The sequence below is a fragment of the Gopherus evgoodei genome, chromosome 1, assembly GCF_007399415.2.
Source record: "Gopherus evgoodei ecotype Sinaloan lineage chromosome 1, rGopEvg1_v1.p, whole genome shotgun sequence".
NCBI classification, from domain to species: Eukaryota; Metazoa; Chordata; order Testudines; family Testudinidae; genus Gopherus; species Gopherus evgoodei.
The window spans coordinates 59,446,754-59,463,362 of NC_044322.1; the positions used below are offsets into that span (position 1 = coordinate 59,446,754).

At 49.7% G+C, this 16,609-nt stretch overlaps 1 long non-coding RNA gene across 1 annotated transcript; it reads left to right on the plus strand.

The window, feature by feature from the left end:
• The first annotated feature begins 9,994 nt into the window (after nucleotides 1-9,994).
• Nucleotides 9,995-14,209, plus strand: LOC115645965. The gene is made up of 3 exons (XR_003998882.1): nucleotides 9,995-10,073; nucleotides 12,229-12,233; nucleotides 14,198-14,209. It is a non-coding gene; the product is annotated as an uncharacterized LOC115645965 (long non-coding RNA).
• Nucleotides 14,210-16,609: the final 2,400 nt, after the last annotated feature.

A 16,609-nucleotide genomic window follows, 5' to 3' on the forward strand; every position in this document is an offset into this window, starting at 1 on the left:
TTGGAGAAGTAGTTCTATTTTCTAGTCTTCTGTTTCTAAGTGTAAGGACAAAGAGATCAGATAGTAAGTTCTATGGTTTCTTTTCTTTGGTATTTGCATGAATATAAGTGCTGAAATGCTTTGATTTGTATTCTTTTGAATAAGGCTGTTTATTCAATATTCTTTTAAGAAATTGACCCTGTATTGTATCATCTTAATACAGAGAGAACATTTGTATTTTTTCTTTCTTTTTTATATAAAGCTTTCTTTTAAGACCTGTTGGAGTTTTTCTTTACTTCAGGGAAATTGAGTCTGTACTCACCAGGGAATTGGTGGGAGGAAGAAATCAAGGGGAGAGCTGTGGGTTGGATTGCTAGCCTGATTTGGCATTTCCTCTGGGTGAAGAGGAAAGTGCTTTTGTTCCAGGATTGGGAACGGAGAGGGGGAATCACTCTGCGTAGTTTCACAGAGCTTGTGTCTGGGTATCTCTCCAGGAGCATCTGGAGGGGGGAAGGGAAAAAGGATTATTTCCCTTTGTTGTGAGACTCAAGGGATTTGGGTCTTGGGTCCCCAGGGAAGGTTTTTCAGTGGGACCAGAGTGCCCCAAAACACTCTAATTTTTTGGGTGGTGGCAGCAGTACCAGGTCCAAGCTGGTAACTAAGCTTGGAGGTTTTCATGCTAACCCCCATATTTTGGACGCTAAGGTCCAGAATCTGGGAATAAGGTTATAACAAGGTCTTAAAAAGAAAGCTTTACATAAAAAGAAAGAAAAATACATAAAAATGGTCTCTCTGTATTAAGGTGACAAATACAGGGTCAATTGCTTAAAAGAATATTGAATAAACAGCCTTATTCAAAAAGAATACAATTCAAAACACTCCAGCAACTACACACATGTAAATACAAAAAAACAAACCTATCTTTGTACTTACAACTTTGAAACAGAAGATTAGAAAGCAGGAGATAGAAAAATCCTTCCCATAGCCGAGAGGGACAGACAGAACACAAGAACAAAACTTCCCTCACACCCAAAACTTCCCTCCACCCAGATTTGAAAAAGTCTTGTTTCCAGATTGGTCCTCTGGTCAGGTGTTTCAGGTTACTCCTTTCCAGGTGAAAGAGACATTAAACCTTAGCTATCTGTTTATGACACCAGCAACATCCCTGTTTTCAGAGCTTCACTTGGTATTTATATTGGTTTTACAAAATTTAAGGTGAAATCCTGGCCGTATTGAAGTCAATGGCAAAATTCCCAAGGACTTTAATAGGGTCAGGATCTCCCATAATGTTTTGTCCCTGTTTTTGTAAATGCTTTTCAAACTGTGGCCTACTGAAGAAGCTGTCAGACAAATGAGGTAGTGAAATTTATAGCAAGCTAGCTGAGCTCATGTGCATTTTAAGACCACCTACCACAAGACAAATCAGAGGATGTCATCTTGCTGTTCCTTCTCACCAGTGATCTGGCTAGAGCAGGGGTCAGCAATCTGCAGCCGATGTGCCAAATGCAGCATGCAAGCTGATTTTTACTGGCACCCTGCTGCCAGCCAGGGTCTCAGCCACTGGCCCTGCTCAGCCTGCTGCTGGCCTGGGTGAATGGAACCCCCAGTCGGCAGTGGGCTGAGAGGGGCCAATGGCAGGGACCCCAGCTGGCAGGAGCCAGCAGACAGAACCCCAGCTGCTCAGCCCGCTGCTGGTCTGGGGTTCCGGCCACTGGCCCCTTGCCAGCCAGGGTCCTGGCCATCGGCCCCGCTCAGCATGCTGCCAGCCTGGATAACAGCCGCTAGCCCTGCTCACCTCATTGCTGGTCTGGGTTTCCAGCTGCCTGTCCCCCTGCCAGCTGGGATCCGGGCCTCCCACCCTGCTCAGCCCTCCTGCCAGATTGGGGTACCGGCAGCCAGCCCAGAGCTCTGTTCCTGGCCTGGTCCCAGCGCTCTGCTCCTGGCCTGGTCCCAGCGCTCTGCAGCCCTCTTTTAAACTTTCATTGTTTAAAAGTTTTGCTTTTCAGTTTGTTTCCTTTTTCTCCCTTTTCAACTCCCCCCCTTTGTTTTCTTTTTCCATTTTGCCACTGAAAGAGAAAGGGGAAAGGATGGGGAAAGGAATTGAAACTGAAAATACAAAAGCCAGAAAAAGAAATTCAAATTGTATCCAACTAGAACAATTTTTGAGAAACAAAAATCAGACAAAAATCAGATATTTTAAAAAAGGGATATTTTTTGTTTTAAAAATTGTGTAGAGTAATTTCTTAATGTAATCAGCATATTTGTAGTAAATGTTGGTGTTTTGGATAAAATGTATGGCTCTGGGGAGGGGAAACTCATTTCAGTCCTTATTCTGTTAGCCTTCTGTACCTATTGTGTATTGATGTTTCCTTGGCACGGTTTGGAAGCACACCAGCTGCAGATCGTGCAGCCGGCTTACGGAGAAGGGGCAGGGGGCCGGTTGTGTCCATGGGGCAGAGGCCTGATGAAAAGGTCCAGAGGGCCCGAGGTGGAGGGTGGGTGGGGCGTGCCCTTGTGCAGCACCCGGTTGAGATACACCCGAGCAGCGGGCAGCAAAGTGAATCTCACCTCCTGTAGTACGCACTGGGGAGTACAAGGCCTGGAGAGCCCCATACGCCGAGCGAGCGTCAGGAGATCCAGCCAGTCTCCCCAGTCGTAATCCAGGAGATCTCCGACCCTGGTAACTTCTTCCAGGACCAACCTCTGGCGCACCGCAAGGGACTCCGCCACCTGCACATGGAGCTGGGGATTGTGTAGCAGGGGCTCCATGAGAAGATCTGTCCCCTCGGTGGCCACCACGGACCTGGTCACTGAGAACAGCTTCCAGGTCCGGAGGAGGTCCTGGTAGAAGACTGGCAGCCCAGAGAGGTCTCATGGAAGACCTCTCGGATAGAGATAAAGGAGCTACTGGTCGTATCGGAGCCCTCAGAAATGGCGCAGGAAGGTGTGTGCCAGTACTCTCCACACCGGACTACCTGCACCATACAGGAGCCTCTGCAGGGCCTGGAGGCGGAAGACATGGACCTGAGTCTGCAGGAACTTCAGGCCCTACCATCCCTCATCCACGGGCAGGTGGAGGACCCCTGCAGAGACCAAGTGCAGTCGTGGCCAAAAGAACTCCAGAACCACCTTCCGGAGGTCAGCCAGGAAGCCAGGGGCCAAGACCAGGGTGTTGAGCCGGTACCAGAGCATGGACAGGACTAGTTGATTGAGCACCATTGCCTTCCCTTGAAGGGAAAGGCACCAGAGTGGTCCTGTCCATTTCTGGAGCTGCTCATTCACCCTGCCCTGTAAATCGTGCCAGTTCTCCAGCAGAGACGGATGTGTGGCAGAAAGGTAAATGCCAAGATAGAGCAGCAGACCCGCGCTCCACCGGATGGCCTGAAGCGCGGGTGGGAGGAAGCCCGCCTGCCACCCGTCCCCAACTACCAGGACAGAGCTTTTGACCCAGTTGACCCGGGCGGAGGAGGCCGCTGAGTACACAGCCTGGCAAGCCTCCACCCGAGCCAAGTCACCCAGGTCCTGGACCACGAGGAGCACATCGTCGGCATACGCTGACAGGACCAGCCGCAGCTCCGGCTCCTTAAGCACCAACCCCATCAACCTCCTTCGGCAATAAGGTGAACACGGCTTGCCTGCACAACAGAGGGAGGGCCCCGCTCTGCAAGGACTCGACCCAGATGGTGACCAGGTCAAGGCCGAGGACGTCCCAGAACACGCGGTAGAACTCCACGGTCAGCCCGTCCATGCCCGGAGATTTGTTGGTGGGCATGCAATGGAGGGTTTCCAAGAACTCAACCAGAGAGAGAGGCAGCTCTAGCCGGTCCCGGTTGCCCGTGCTGACCATCGGGAGCCCATCCCAGAGCACTCTGCAAGCGGCAGGATCGGTCGGATCCGGGGAGAATAGGTGCGCGTAGAAGGTCCTGGCCCTCTCGCACATCTCCTCTGGATCCATGAGTGGGGTGCCGTCCTCTGCCAGAAGGCAGGTGATGTGCTTCTTGGCTCCCCTCCTTTTCTCCAGGGCGTAGAAGAAGCGGGAGCCATAATCCATCTCCCGAAGGAGGCGAATGAGGGATCAAACAAAAGCACCCCGGGCTCGATGGTCAGCCTTCTGTACCTATTGGGTACTGCTAAAGGATCCTCCCCCAGCCTAAGGGGAGGAACCACAGGGCCACAGAACCCACTGAGTGCGGGGGACAACTAATAAAAGAACAGGGACAGGAGTGAGGTCAAAGGGTCAGAAGGAGGGAACCTAACGGGGACACCGAGCACAGAACCCCGGACAGCGCCCACTGCTCCTCGAAGGCATCAAGGGAGCCAGTGGACGCCGCCCAGAGGAACTCCGCCCGGATGCGTGATCGGACCATGGAGCGGAAGCAAGCCCCACAGTCACCGGAGTCTCCATCGGCCAACCTCCCCTCCCTGGTCGCGTGGATGGCCTTTTTCGCCAGGGCGAGGAGGAGGTTGACCAGGAGGTCCCGGGATTTCGTGGGGCCACGGATAGGGAGTGCATACAAAAGGAGGTGAGGGGAAAAGTGTAACCAGAAACGTAAGAGGATGGCTGTGAGGAGCCGGTGTAGGGGCTGCAACCTGGCGCACTCTAGGTAAACATGCGCCAGGGTCTCCCTCACGCCGCAGAAGGGGCAGGTGTCCAGGACAGGGGTAAACCACGCCAAGTACACGCCCGTGCTCACGGCCCCATGCAGGAGCCGCCAACTGATATCCCCAGTGGGCCTTGGGACCAAGGTGGAGTAAAGGCTGGCCCACCGGGGCTCCTCACCCTCCAGAGGTGGCAGGAGGTCCCGCCACTTCGTATCAGGGCGGGACACGAGGGTGAGGAAGTGAAGGGTGTGGAGCACGAGCGTGTAGAGCTGTTTCCTCGGCGCGGTTTGGAAACGGACTGGCTGCAGGTCGTGCAGTCGGCTTGCGGAGAAGGGACGGGGGGGCCGGTCGGGCCTACGGGGCAGAGGCCCAATGAAAAGGTCCAGAGGGCTTGGGGTGGGAGGTGGGCGGGGCGTGCCCTCCCGCAGGACTCGGTCGAGGTAGGCCCGAGCAGCGGGCGGCAAAGCGGCCTCCACCTCCTGGAGTACGCGCCGGGGAGTGCAAGGTCTGGAGAGCCCCATGCGGTGAGCGAGCGTCAGGGGATCCAGCCAGCCTCCCTGGTCGTAGTCCAGGAGTTCTCCGACCCTGGTGGCTCCCACCAGGACCAGCCTCTGGCGCACCGCGGGGGACTCCGCCACCTGCACACGAAGCTGGGGATTGTGTAGCAGGGGCTCCGCGAGGAGGTCGGCCCCCTCGGTGGCCGCCACGGACCTGGTCGCGGAGAACAGCTTCCAGGTCCGGAGGAGGTCCTGGTATAAGACCATCAGCCCGGAGAGGTCTCGCGGAAGACCCCTCGGTTCGAGATAAAGGAGCTGCCGGTCATATCAGATCCCTCGGAAACGGCGCAGGAAGGCGTGCGCCAGGGCTCTCCACGCCGGACTACCCGCACCATAAAGGAGCCTCTGCAGTGCCTGGAGGCGGAAGACGTGGACCTGAGTGCACAGGCACTTCAGGCCCTGCCCTCCCTCCTCCAGGGGCAGGTGGAGTACCCCTGCAGGGACCCAGTGCAGTCCTGGCCAAAAGAACTCCAGAACCACCTTCCGGAGGTCAGCCAGGAGACCCGGGGCCGGGACCAGGGTGTTGAGCCGGTACCAGAGCATGGACAGGACCAGTTGGTTGAGCACCAGTGCCCTCCCTCGAAGGGAAAGGCACCGGAGGAGTCCTGTCCATTTCCGGAGCCGCTCCGTCACCCTGACCTGCAAACTGTGCCAGTTCTCCGGTGGAGACGGATGCGTGGCGGAAAGGTAAACGCCGAGATAGAGCAGCGGACCCGCGCTCCACCGGATGGCCTGGAGCGCGGGTGGGAGGGAGCCTGCCTGCCACCCGTCCCCGACCACCAGGCTAGAGCTCTTGACCCAGTTGACCCGGGCGGAGGAGGCCGCCGAGTACACCGCCTGACAGGCCTCCACCCGCGCCAAGTCGCCCGGGTCCTGGACCACGAGGAGCACATCGTCGGCGTACGCCGACAGGACCAGCCGCAGCTCCGGCTCCCGAAGCACCAACCCCGTCAACCTCCTGCGGAGGAGACAGAGGAAGGGCTCGATGGCCAGAGCATACAGCTGGCCCGAGAGGGGGCACCCCTGCCGCACTCCCTGCCCGAAGCTGACCGGTTCGGTCAGGGTCCAGTTGAGCCTGACCAGACACTCTGCGGAAGCGTACAGCACCTGGAGAAAACCCACAAACCGGGACCCGAAGCCCAACGCTTGCAGAGTGCCCAGGAGGTACCCGTGGTCCACCCTGTCGAATGCCTTCTCCTGATCCAGGGACAGGAGGGCGAACGACAGACCATCCCTGCACCCAAGCTCTAAGAGATCCTGGACCAAATAAAGGTTATCGAAGATGCTACGGCCCGGGATGGTGTAGGCCTGGTCTGGGTGGATCACGTCCTCCAGCACGGACCCGAGCCGCAGCGAGATGGCCTTGGCGATGATCTTGTAGTCCGTGCTGAGGAGCGAGACGGGACGCCAATTCCGTAAATCGCGGAGTTCCCCCTTCTTCGGCAATAAGGCGAGCACAGCTCGCCTGCATGAGAGAGGGAGGACCCCGCCCTGCAAGGACTCGGCCCAGACGCTGGCCAGGTCTGGGCCGAGGACGTCCCAGAACACGCGGTAGAACTCCACGGTCAGCCCGTCCATGCCCGGAGACTTGTTGGTGGGCATGCGATGGAGGGCATCCGAGAACTCGGCCAGAGAGAGAGGCAGCTCTAGCCGGTCCCGGGCGCCTGCTCTGAGCGTCGGGAGCTGGTCCCAAAGCACTCTGCGAGCGGCAGAATTGGTCGGATCCGGGGAGAAAAGGTGCGCGTAGAAGGTCCGGGCCCTCTCGCACATCTCCTCTGGATCCATGAGTGGGGTGCCGTCCTCTGCCAGAAGGCAGGTGATGTGCTTCTTGGCTCCCCTCCTTTTCTCCAGGGCGTAGAAGAAGCGGGAGCCATAATCCATCTCCCGAAGGAGGCGAATGCGGGATCAAACAAAAGCACCCCGGGCTTGATGGTCAGCCTTCTGTAGCAGAGTGGTTACCCCACTCCTGCCCTGAAGGGCTTAAAACAGCCTTGGGGAAGGTTGTGGCTGGTAGCTACTAAACTGGGCTGATTGGGAAGTGGCTGCAGCTGGGCCATGCCCCAGTCAGGCCACAGCTGGCCTGTATAAAAAGGCTGTGAGCCAGGAGCCCAGATAGTCTCCCTCTGCCTGTAAAAGGAGATGGGCCTGGCTGTAGGGAGCTAGAGACTGGGTACCTGAGTGGAGCAGGGCTGGGGAAAGGCTGAGTAGCTGGGGAGCTTCAGCCTGGAAAGCCCCAGGCTGCAGCCTAGCACAAGGCCAACAGGTACTGGGGGTTGCAGATGGCAGCCCAGGGGTAGGCAAAGGCAGAAGGTCCAAACCCAGCCTTGCCAGTGATGAGTAGTCTGATACTGCAGTCTGCCCCAGGGCAAGGGGCTAGATGATGACTGGCAATAGCCTGTTACTGAGGTGAGGTGGGGATATTGGGTGGGGGTTTCCTAGGGAGAGGAGACCCAAAGAGAAAGGGGTTACTGCCAGGGGGCAGCACCCCAAATAAAGGGGCACTGGTTCCTGGGAAGGACACAGGGGGCCAAGAGGACAGGTGGATCACCAACCTGCAGAGGGCGATCCAGAGCTGGAATGAGCTAATTCCTGGAACAGACTAGCAGGAGGTGTCGCAGGGGTGAGTCCGCACGTCTACACCTTCTTAAAGGTATTTGGGATAGTTGCTTATTCATTTAGGATCAGATTGTGACCCCAACAGTGGTGAGCGGTTATTCACATGAATAATTCCTTTCACCTCAGTGGGAGTACCTGTGTGAGTAATTGTCTATGAATGGGCCAGATTCTGATATCCCTACTTGCGCTGAATAGTACTGTAATCCACCACTAGTCTTACTGAAGTCAGTGGAACACCTGATGAAGGAAAGTACTAATAAACTACAGTAGAGGCAACAGATCTGACCCACCGTGAATGAGGAGCATTCACGTTCTGGGTCTTGCTATTTTCATCTTTTTTCTTTTTTTGAGATCACATTAAGAAATACATTTGTGTTGCAGAAAATATGTTGATAGCCATATAATCTGCCGTGGGCAGGGACAGTCTCTTCATCTGTGTTTGGTACAGTGCTCCACACAATGCCCTCTGATCTTGATCCTGATGGCATTAGGGCACTACTGTAGGGAAAAAAAGATTAATAGTATTTAAGGGAAAGTCTGAGAACACTATCTTCACACTGGTGAGAAGTTAATCACAGGAGGAGTCCCACCAAATTCCTTCCCAATTTGGATGAGTAAATGATATTGAATTGAGGGGTACTGCGCATGGAAGTCACTGCTCACCACTGGGAATAAGTCATTCCCAGTCAGGCCTTACACATTCATGGTTAAATGGATTTCACTGCAGTAGTGGTCTGCTTGTATGTTTTCCATTCCGTACAGGAAACAGTGCAAATTACTGCTTTCTTTTACCTCTAATTTTTGGTGTCCAAAAAAGTAAGCATATATATTTTGTGGAGTAAAGTTCTGATAGTTCCAATTGGCTACAAGACTGTTCCCCTTATTTGTCTGTGGACAGTAAGGGGATGGTAAGCTAATAGAATTCTGTCATTCAGAAATCGAATCAATTGCAAAGGCGCACAGGATGGAGGTCAGTGGCTGAGGTGAGCAGGATGGATGGTAGCTAATAAATCACCTCATTACTTCTCACGTCTCATTGCAGCTGGTGTTCGTAGCAGTGTGCATAATCTTATTACTGTACTGCAGTTCTTCTGTATGGCTGTGGGAAGGGGAAATTCATTTCAATCCTTATTCTGTCAGCCTTGCTCATGTTGTGTAGTACCTTACTCGGAGCCAGATTCTTGATACCTTTAATCCCACTGAATACTCGGGGTAGGATTCTGTGCTGTGCCTCTAAGAGGTGTAACACAACTTCCAGCTCAGAAAGCGTGGGAGGCTAAGGTAGAAGGCATCTTTGTCCTTCCTGATCCTGGGCTGTTCCTGGGGCCCTGGCTGTGTTACAGCAGCCTCTCTGAGGCTACCCTATTTGCCATAGCATTGCGTGGAATCTCTGCAATGCTGTATGCTGTTGGTCTTGCACCCAGTGTTCCCCTCCCGTCACCCAGCATGCTCCTTACATCAGGGCTCATGATTAGCTCTCTGGAAGGCAGTCATATGGCATCTCCTGCTGTGCTTATGCGATGAGAATCCTCCCCTACTCACACACACCAACCAGACAGGAGACTTAGTGCCCTCTTGTACCACTCCAGCCTTCTGACTCAGTATAAATGGGCCAGAATGGGGTGAGGATCTTGCCCTAACATTTTACTCCATGAGCAGCTACACTGGTATCCGCGGGACTAGGCACAGCATCAGGTAATGCTCAATTTAAATCAAGATTCAGAACTGAGGTCCATTGACTTCAATGAGATTATTTTCAGAGTAAGGTAGTGCACCTTGTGAGTAAGTCTGGAAGAAACTGAACTTTTAGACTTTACTTATCAGGCTGGTGATCTACAGTAAGGACAGGGCTGCAGATGTTTTCTGAGGGAAGATTGTTTTTAAAAAATCTGTTTATAGCTATGTGATGTTATTGATATAATCTGGGACCATATAGATCATTGTTGCAACCAAAGTCCTGTAGTGGCACCAAATCTTGTATAAAGGGGATCAAATGAGGTGTCTAAGACATGCCCACATGCTCAGGATTTAGCTGATCACCATATTTGGGGTCGGGAAGGAATTTTCCTCCGGGGCAGGTTGGCAGAGGCCCTGGAGGTTTTTCACCTTTCTCTGCAGCGTGGGGCATGGGTCACTTGCTGGTGGATTCTCTGCAGCTTGAGATCCTCAAACCACAATTTGAAGACTTCAATAACTCTGACATAGGTTAGGGGTTTGTTATAGAAGTGGATGGGTAGGGTTCTGTGGCCTGCTTTGGGCAGGAGGTCAGACTAGATGATCATATTGGTCCCTTCTGACGCTAAAGTCTAAGAGTCTGAGGTTCTGGTTTGCTGTTTATGATTATGCTGTGTGTATGCATGTGTAATTTTGTAGTTGAAGTTATGAATATTGGCTCTATACTGTCTGTATTTCAAACTTATGCTGTGCTTCTGGCTGACACCCCAGACAGTTTGGTGTTAGCTCTGCCTAGCCTGCTTGATGGCCCATTAAGGACCATCAGCTACACAATTGACCCATTGAGAGAAGGCAGATATGCCTTGTAACTCAGCAAAGTATGCAGGGACTTGCCCATGTGACTCCAGACTCCATTTTGCTGTAATTTTCCACAGTAAGAACAAAGAAGTGCTCTTACACCTTGAAAAGACTATAAAAGGCTGATGCCTCATCCCCATCTTGTCTTCAATCCTGCTTCATACCTCTGAACGACTTTGCTACAAACTGAAGCTCTGAACAAAGGACTGAATGACCCATCCCAGCGGGGGATGTACTCCAGAGATTTGATTTGAACCTGCAGGTTATTCCATCACTGCTACAAGCCTGAACTAAGAACTTTGCCATTACGGTATGTAATTGATTCCATTTAACCAATTCTAGCTCTCATCTTTCTTTTTCCTTTTATGAATAAACCTTTAGATTTTAGATTCTAAAGGACTGGCAACAGCGTGATTTGTGGGTAAGATCTGATTTGTATATTGACCTGGGTCTGGGGCTTGATTCTTTGGGATCAAGAAAACCTTTTTCTTTTATTGGGATGTTAGTTTTCATAACCATTCATCCCCAGGATGAGTGGCACTTGTTGTGATACTGGGAAACTGGAGTGTCTAAGGGAATTGCTTGTGTGACTTGTGGTAAGCCAGTGGGATGAGACCAAAGTCCTCTTTGTCTGGCCGGTTTGCTTTTGAGGTGGAAGAACCCCAGCCTCAGGCTGTAACTGCCCTGTTTTAAGTGATTTGTCCTGAATTAGCATTCTTAGTTGGGTCCTGCCAGAAGCGCATCATCACAAGCTAGCTTGTGAGCCCCTTCCTTGCACCAGTGAACACTCACATGAGAAGCCATATTGCCGTCAGTGGAACTATTTGTGTGAATATTTGCTCACCATTGTCAGGAATGAGCTCACAATCTGTCTCTTAACAAATGTGTAGTTGCTGAGTTCTGGATCTACGTTAGGGTTTTATAGATGTTCTGGGCTAGATTGTGACTTGGACTCAATGCCTATGTAAGGGAGTAAGGCTACATGGTGCTTTGCTTCAGGTGTGTAGGCAGAGGTAGCTGCTGCACACTTATCCCCCACACTAGAGCTAGTGGGTGAGGGAGGGAGTGAAGCTTTGGTAACACCAACCCCACTTGCTTGGCAGTGCAACTCTTGGTAAAGGCTAACAACAAATTATACCCCCTTTCTGAAGCAAGGAAGGAGAGAGGAATTATGAATCAGAGGTGTCTCTGCACAGTGTCTTGGTGGAGATTATACATCACCCCTTGCTCCAGACTGTGCCTAAAATACAAACTGATTTTACAATAACTCTCATTGCCACCAGCAGAAACAGAATCCTTTCAGGTGCTCTCACTGCTGCATAAAGCTTCAGCTTCTCATGTGGGATTTAACGCAGCTGCCAATCATAGAAAGTATTAAGTTACCTAGTTTATCACACAATTAGTCCGTCCAGTGGTTTTTGCTAGTTCTTTGTTTCCAATGCTTTCCTTGGAAGAGTATCCACAGAAAAGGGTGGGGTTGGGATAGGGCAGTGGTTCTCAAACTTCATTGCACTGTGACCCCTTCTGATGACAACAAATTACTACACAACCTCCTTGTTGCTCACATTGTGAGGAACAGCAGTCATGATTCCTCTGCTCTCTCCCACCACCAGGCCTGGGCTCAGGGTCTTCAGTAGGTCCTCCACAACCTTGCAGGATGTTACTACCATGCATAGCCACACAAGTCACACCCACAATCTAGCACAATGTCTTCCGTTTACTAAAAACTACAGAATGATGCGACTAAACTGCTAAATCAATTGGTAGTATATACTAAATAGCTATAGTAATGGATAGCAGGACTATATTGAATAATACTTTGTAATGGCATAGTAAAATGTATTGCAAAAACAATATGCCATGCCTGACAAAATTTCATCTTGAGATACCAGTAATGTTTATGGTTTGTTTTGTCTTTTATATATTCTCATTACAGTGAGAGAGTATGTTTTTGGAAATTGATCCATAATATAGGATATATTATATTTTCAGCAATAAAACATTACCCAAGGAAGAGAGCAGAGGGAACTCTAGATCGTTACCACAATGTAAATTTCCCTTTGCTAGCTAAAAAAACGGTAGTTTTCTAAAGCAAAACCCTTAGAGGAAATCATACGTAGAGCTGGGTTGGATTCCAGGCTGGTGCAGAATAGGATTGTAGTCCATCTGTTAACCTCCTGTCTCCAGAGGCAAAACATTGTTTTCTCTCTTTAATGGCTCTCTCTGGGAGGGAGGGGGTAAAAAATAATATGTGAGATATATTTTATATCAAAGAGCCTTATAGAGAACATTTTTGTGAATGAGCTCAGCTGCAGAAAATTAGTCTCCTAAATGTCCTAGAAAAATGTGGATGTGTATATAAGATTGCTCAGGGAACAGCTTTCCAAAAGGAATGGTATTTTAGACACCTGACTCTAAAAGATGATAAGGTTAACCTACAAAATGTCCTGTCCCAGCACCATATTCCATCTTGGGTACAACTATAACGTACCTCCCCAGTTTCCTTCTGCTGTCTTCACCACTCCCCTGAAGTGTCATAAATTGCACCGAATGTCAAGTTTACATGTTTTTATAATGCACTCATCACTATGGTATCTGAGCACCTTCCTGTGATCTCTTAAACAGTTGCTGTGTCCTTCAAGAGGTACCTTCAGGAAGAAAAGCTCTCTGTCATTCAAGGCCTGCTTCTCCTTCTGTCATTATGTAGGGATTAGTTTCCACTGGTTCACCATTTTCTTGATGGAGTTTTGAGGAAAGGTTGAAGGTATGTTGCCACAAGACCAGACGGTAAAAAGGGCTTTTGTGCTGCTATGATTTACTAGCTGTCTGTGTTAGTGTTACCTGTACACAAGCTTTTAATGTTGTGGGGTTGTCACTGTAAATCTAATTAATCATTGAGCCATCAATATCTTTGCATATGGGTGTTTCAAAATCTAAATGAATAAATATTGCTGTGAGCTTTAGTCCAACTCAGTATTTCAAAGCTGTCAAGATGTCTTCCAGTTATAATTAGGGATAAATCTAATTGTAAAGGAAAAGGGGATTTTCAGTGCTGGGATTGTATTACAAGTTAATTGATAGGCACAAGCCTAAATGAGCCTGATAAAATGATTTATTTACATCAACTCTGGTGCATTTAGCAATTCATTATGATTGTGTAGACACAGATGTCACTAGGACTTCATGCCTTTGTGGTTCTCTCTAAGGCAAAATCAGAAAACTGCCAGCAATCCAAGGGCCCCATCCTGCAAGGTCCTGAGCAGCCTATGTTCTCGTTGAGTCAGATGGAGTGCTGCTGATCAGCAGCCCCTTTGCTGTTACTCATCCCCATAAAGTTGAATGTAATTAGATTTACTGTTAGCCTAACAATAAGGCCTTTAATTTCTGTATAATTAGCCTGATTAAGTGTAGAGCTGCTCATAAAAAGGGGGGGGATTCCCCTGTGAAAAATTGCAACTTTTCATCAAAAACCTGCAAATCAAATATTTTCAACCCAAACTGAAAGTTTCCATCAGGAAAATCAAAACTGCCACAATGTTTAGTTACAGGGCAGTGTCCGCCTATGCTGCCACAGTGCTTCATGGGTAGGGTGACCAGATAGCAAGTGTGAAAAATTGGGGCGGGGGTAATAGGTGCCTATATAAGACACAGCCCTGAAAATTGGGTCTGTCTCTATAAAATCAGGACATCTGGTCACCCTACTCATGGGAATCATAGTTTGGGTGCCCTATCCCCCATTCTCCCATATGGGCCAGGCCTGCCTGGCTGGACTACACCTTCCAAGTCAAAATTTTCCACTGAAAACCCAGTTTAGCTCCCATTTAGCCAAAAATCCACTTTTCCATTGAAAGACAGTTTTGATAGAAAAAATTCAACTGTTTCTATTAAAGTGAATTTGATGCTCATGTAAGCAGAGTCAGGATGAGCGCTACTCTGACATCTGGTGGTGAATTGTAGAGAATGTGAAAAAAATTTTAAGAATTTGCATTGGCATGCACCCTCCCCCCTGCCCCCACTTAGCATAACCCCACAGCAGCTTGGAATGGGACTGCTTTGTGACAGAAATGACTCAACCTCAGTTGGGTAGTACTTGCTAAACATGGGACATGGGTTCCAAAACCCCATGAATGGAGAGAGGTTGGGGACTGGTGTGTGTACCTGATGGTATGGGCCCCTTTTGAGGGCCTGGAACACCAACTGCACATCCTCCTCTCTCCAATGTTAAAGAGTAGAGCTAGTTTTTAATTCTATTAGAAGTCTATCTAGAAACTGCTGAGCTGAATTCATGTTGGGCCAATAGTACACCAGCACCAGGGCTCCCCTACTAAGAGCTGAAATCACTGAAAGAGCTGAATTGAGATAATGGAGTGCTGTGCTAACTAGTGGGGGAGCCTGAAGACCTATTGTTAAGCTGCTGGCAGAGCAGAGCAGTTTGCAGCGTGTGGAGCAGCCCATGGAACAGTGAGCGAAGTGAAGCGGTTTGCAGGGACAGCTGGAGGAGTGGCACAGCTGGTGTGGTGGAGCTGGTCCTGGTGAAAGCTGCAGCAAAACTCCATTGAGAGGCGGAGCAGTTGGCCCTGGCCCACGTAAGGTGCCCCTTAACACCCTATGTGGACTCCGCCCCCCCTTTCCACCCAGGCTGGGGGGCGTAAAACTCTGCAGATAAACTCTCAAATTCTGGGGTGGCATTGACCAGAGACTTTTGGGTTGTTGGACTTTGGGGTGATTGGACTTAAAACCCTAAGGGGAAAAGAACATTGCCAAACGTACCTGGGTGTGGGTTTTTTTTGTTTGTTTATGGTTTGTGTTATAATCCTGTTTGTGATGTTTCTCCAGTGGGATGCCGCATTGTTTCCTTCCTTTATTAAAAAGATTTTTGCTACACTCAGACTCCGTGCTTGTAAGAGGGAAAATATTACCTCCTAGAGGAGCCCAGGGGGGTATGGTATGTAAGTGTCCCAGGTCACTGGGTGGGGGCTCGAGTCGGTTATGCATGGTGTTATTAAAACAGAACCCCTGGATACTGAACCCGGCCCTTGTTGCTGCCAATTCAGAGGGGCAGAAGGGTTACACTCCGAAAAGGGTCTGGACTGATAGCCTTGAAGAATGATGTCCTCTAATCACAGAAGAGACATAGCAGTGTCAGCAGCAGTGCCAGCTTCCTCCCACTTCACCACCAATGTGCTTCAGCCCTGGCCTGAACGAACCACTTCTGCGCCATTGCCTGTATTATCCTTGCCCTTGATGCACGGACTGTCAGCAGGGGTGCCAATTAGCCCCATCCAAAGTTAGTGTTTTTGGTAACATCTCCTAATTCTTAATCCTACTGCATTCTTTTGAATTTTCTCCATCCTCCTTCTTTCTCAAGAATTAAAGACAAGAGAGGTTGGTCTGGATTCCTGTCTTCCGGTTGTTAAAGGGGGCATGGTTCAGAATGATTTTACTGCTGTTGCCCTCCTTAGGGCTACGGGAGATGGGTTTGGAAACTAATTATTCCAGAGAGAAGAGGCCCAGTTCTTTCAGACATAGATGTGGTGGGAAAGCCCTTCATAGAATGCAGGAATAGTATATCTGGGTTATGCAATATATGTCACTGTGTCACTTGGAGGTTGGTGCAGATCAACTCAAAGCAGATCTGCAGTACAGAGAAGCATGTGAAATGGGAGCTAGTGTGCCCGGGTCTTGTTCCTAAACGGAGGAGACAGACAAAAGATTGGACCCATGGTCATGCAAGTTGCTTCTCAGACTTTAAAAAAAAGTAGCTGTCTCCATTTTGTCCAGCAGAAAGTTCATATGATGGAATAGTTTTAATTTTGTTTACACATTGACATTCTTCATTTCATGTTTAAGGCTGGGATTTCAAAGGAAGTTCAGCATCCAATTTACACTGAAAGTCTTTTGCCTTTGGACATCTAACTATCTTAGTCTTCATTGAAAATCCCAGCCTAAATCAGTACCACAGCCTGATGGACGCTGCTTTATGCTGACTGCCATCCAGCCCCTCCCAGCCTGCTCTTGTCACATATCTCTCTCCTCCACAAGGCAGACAACACAACAGTTCAGAAATGCCAGTCTTCATCACAAACTTTTTAACGTTGAAATACAGCCAGTTTTAAACACAGAAAGATGGACTAACTGCCAATCCCTCCAGTCCCTACAAAGTCCACCTGGTTGGACTCAGTCACTGTGAATTCCTACAGATCGGTGGGAAAGATGGAGATTAAGTTTAAGTGAGGGTTAGTTTGATATCAATTAATGTCAGAGTTAGACTCTAACAGAAAAAGGTTAGTGAAGGACAGACACTTATCAGACATCTTTCCACT